The following is a 4,582-nucleotide window of genomic DNA, read 5'->3' as shown; positions in this document are numbered from 1 at the left end:
AAATATAATGCAAGACACATGGGTAATTTTAAATTTCTAGTAGCCACATTAAAAAAAGGAAACAGATGGGATTCATTTCTATGAAATATTTAACCCAAAATACTCAAAATATTATCATTTCAGCATGTCAACAATATTTCTAAAATCATCAATGAGATTGTCTGCATTATATATTTTTTTCATACCAACTTAGAAATCTAGTGTGCAGTTCACACTTCCAGCACTTCTCAATTTGCATGAGCAACATTGCACATGCTTATGTGGCTTCTATACCGGACAGCATGGGGGTGGGGGTGAGAGAGGGGGCTAGAATGAAAGACCAGGCTCAGTTCCCTGCTTCCAGCCCCAGCTTCACCACTTACAATCTCAGAACCTTGGAAAAGCGTCTTCATAGTTCTGAATCTACGCCCTAACCTTGTTGTTGTTGTTAGGTGCCACTGATTTGGTTCTAACTCACAATGACCCTATGTACAACAGAATGAAACACTGCCAGGCCCTCACTTGGGTTAGGTGCACCTTAGTCTTCAAGGAGGCATCTTTGCTCTTCAGCACTTGAAAGAGGTCTTTTGCAGCAGATATGCCCAGTGCAATACAGCATCTGATCATAATCCCAGATTATGGAAATGTGCCATCCTCACAATGGTTGCCATGCTTGAGCCTCTCAGTGCAGCCACTGTGTCAACCCGTCTCATTAAGGGTCTTCCCCTTTGTCACTGACCCTCTACTTTACCAAGCATGACATCTTTCTCCAAGGACTGGTCCCTTCTGCCAACATGACCAAAGTACAAGAGATGAAGTCTGGCTATTCTTGCTTCTAAGGAGCATTCTGTCTGTACCTCTCCAAACAGATTGGTTCGTTCTTCTAGCAGTCCACAATATATTCAATATTCTTCACCAACATCACACTTCAAATGCATCAATTCTTCTGCAGTCTTCTTTATATATTATCCAGCCCTCACATGCATATGAGGCTAATGAAAATACATCACAATCCTGTTGTTGTTGTTAGGTACCATCAAGTCAGCTCCGACTCACAGCAACCCCTACGTACAACAGAACAAAAACTGCCCGGTCCTGTGCCAGCCTCCCAATCCTTGCTATAGCTGAGCCCATTGTTGCAGCCACTGTGTCAGTCTGTCTCGTTGAGGGCCTTCCCCTTCTTCATTGACCCTCCACTTTCCCAAGCACGATATCCTTCTCCAGGGAATGGTCCCTTCTGACAACATGGCCAAAGTAAGTGAGACTAAGTCTGGCCATCCTCGCTTCCAAGGAGCATTTGGCTACTTCTTTCAGTACAGATTTGTTCATTCTTTTGGCAGTCCGTGGTACTTTCAGTATTCCTCACCAACACCACAACTCAAAAAGCATCAACTCTTCTTCGGTCTTCCTTGTTCACCGTCTAGCTCTCACATGCATATGAGGCGATTAAAAATACCATGGCTTGAGTTAGGTGCACCTCAGTCTTCAAGGAGGCATCTTTGCTCTTCAGTACTTGAAAGAGGTCTTTTGCAGCAGATATGCCCAGAGCAATACATCAGCTGATCATAATCCTAGATTAGGGAAATTCCTAACAAAATATAGTTTACCATCTACCTGCCTATCCTATAGGTTACTAGAAGGTCCAAGTGAGCTGATTAAAACTACAAAAGTCCGGACAATCAGGATGTCTGATTGAATCTATGTATCAATATCAGAATATAATTCTAAATTCTAATCCTAGATTGGGGAAATTCTTAATAAAATGGAATGAATAGTTCACCTGCCTATACCAAACCCCAAAACCCACTGCCACTGAGTAGATTCTGACTAATAACAACCCTATAGGACAGAGTAGAACTGCCCTATAGGGTTTCCAAAGCTGTAAATTTCTATGGAAGATGGAAGCAGACTGCCACATCTTTCTCCTGCAGAGAAGCTGGCAAGTTCAAAAAGCCAACCTTTTAGTCCTTTTGAAATATGTAGAAATTTAATTGTTAAATAATAATAGCAGTAAAAAAGATAACAAAAAACTTCTGTACATGGTAACTTGGGGGAGGAGTATAGAGAGGTGAAGGGAGACAGTCATGGTAGTTTAGTATCAATAAACAACTTGACAGTAGTCTTCTCCAGGAAAGTAAGTCCCAGATCCACTTGTCACTGATGTATGGGAATATGGAGCCCAAGAACACAATGGGCACAATTGTTCTGCAAGTTGATTTTTTTCCAGGCTCCACACCGCTATTTCTCAAAGGAAGGAGCTCGGAGCTTCCTTGTTTATGAATTTATTTTTCGGGGGTGGGGGTGATTTCAGAGCCCAGGCTATTTCCTGACTAGCAGCCTCAGCCTCAGCCTCAGCCAGGCCAAACCCAGAGCAAGCCTCGTCCCACGCTTCCTGAAGGTCCGGGCGGCCCAAGTTTCCTGGTGACCCTTCCCTGCACCCAGCTGATTCAAAGGCCTGGCAAGACCTAGTGCCAGCCAAGAAAATCAGAGGCAGCCAGATTTGTTACTCCAAATCTCGAAACCTGCAGACCTATGTACTGGGCTAATACATGTGAAAGTTAAAACAAGGATGTGTGTGATGGCCACGATTATTATACCTGTGGGCATAACCCCTTGTATAGCCAGCCTTCAAAATGCCAGCCCAACTAACTAAACTCATTTAACAGGTACAATAAAATAGATGACAAGTGGTGGGAATGTAAAATGGTACCACCATTCATTCCGGGAAAGAGTTTGGCAGTTTCTTATAAACATACTTACCATGTGACCCAATAACTGTACTCCTGGGTGTTTATCCCAGAGAATGAAAACTATGTTCACACAAAATCCTGTACATGAATGTTTATAGCTGCTTTAGCCTGAAAACAAACCAAATGTTCCTCAGTAGGTGAATGGAATACTGCTCAGCAGTGAAAAATGAATGCATTATTGATACAAACAACTTTGATGGATTTCAGGGCCTTTTGCTGAGCAGAACAAAGGCCAATTTCAAAAGGTTACATACTATATGACTCCATTTATGTAACATTCTCAGAGTGACAAGATTATGATGATGAAAAAGAGATCAGTTGTTGCCAGGGTTATGACTATAGGGAGAGCGTGATGATTGAGGGGTGCCGTGATAGAATTCCTTTTTTTTCTTCTTTTTTTAAATACCTTTTTAATTATTAATTTTATTTTTGCAGTGTTTCCTCCCTTCCCCTCCCACCCCTGGTAACCAAGAAAGAAAGTTTCCTTCCATATATAAACCTTTCCTTGTCTTTTTACAATAATGAACTAACACAGTATTTGTCCTTCTGTGATTGGCCTATTTCACTCAGCATAATGTCCTCCAAGTTCATTCAGGTTCTGCGGTGTTTTGCAGATTCTACGTTATTCTTCAGTGTTGCATATATTCCACTGTGTGCATGTGCCACAGTTTGGTTACCCATTCTTCTGTGGATGGGCACTTAGGTCCGTGATGGAATTTCTATGTGGTCGCTGAATAGTTCTGCATCCTGACTGTGGTGATACTGACTCAAATCTACATGTGATAAAATTTCATAGAGCTCTACACCAAACGGAGCCCCTGGGTGGCACAAATGGTTAAGCACTCAATGACTGGAGGAAAGGTTGGCTATTCGAACCCACCCAGAGGCACCTTGGCAGAAAGGCCTGGTGACCTGCTTCCACAAGGGCACAGCCTTGAAAACCCTGTGGAGCACAGTTCTACTCTGCCCACACGGAGGAGTTACCCTGAGTCGGAACTGACTCAACAACAACTGACAACAACACATACACACACACACACAAAGGACACATGTAAAAAATGATGATGACTATTTATTTGCTGAGCACCTAGTATGCTCCCAGCCTTGCTCTTGGAGCTTTATGTACATTACGCACAATATTGACAGTAACCTTGAGAAAAATACTATTATCCCATTTTATAGATATGGAAACAGATGCTCAGAGAGCGTCAGTAACTGCACATGGCACACAGGTGGTAAATGGCAAAACCAGGACTTTCAACCAAATCTGTTTGATTCCAAGGGCTTTACTTGTTCCCGTGACTCATGCTGCACCCTATATATAAACACACTGCAAAGAATGGAGCTTCCATCCCTCACATGACAGATGGTCCTAGTTCATCCTATACCATGGCTGAGCACTCTGCCGTTGCCTTTCTCAACTCTCTGGAATCTCTCACGGCTGTGGAGGGGCTCTGGGACAAGCAAGTCCTGTTCTGTGAAGAAGCCATAGGAAGTGGCAAAGGGACAGGTCCCTGAAGAGCAAGCTACTGGACATCTGGACAAGAATAGTTCAGCCTCGGCTCGGAGGCACTGGGGTAAAAGGAGCAGTCAACCCTTTTAACCCTCACTTGAATTTAGATGATGACCAAGTTCTAAAGGTTAGGTGTCTCCTGCAGGACAATGCACCTGACTCTCCCAAGGTTGGGCCAGGGCCCCTCCTCCGTGCCCCCTCATCAGCGGGGTTTACCTTTACTTACCAGATACTTTTCGTATAGTGCCAGAATCACCAATTTATATGCTGTTGATCCTTATAGCTTAGCACAGAACTTGGCCTGGGTAGGAGTTCAGTAGATGTTTGCTGAATAAATGTA

The sequence above is a fragment of the Orycteropus afer genome, unplaced genomic scaffold (genome assembly GCF_000298275.1).
Source record: "Orycteropus afer afer isolate SDZICR_OR568_19922 unplaced genomic scaffold, OryAfe1.0 scaffold00018, whole genome shotgun sequence".
NCBI classification, from domain to species: Eukaryota; Metazoa; Chordata; class Mammalia; order Tubulidentata; family Orycteropodidae; genus Orycteropus; species Orycteropus afer.
Note: the sequence above shows the minus strand (reverse complement) of the source record.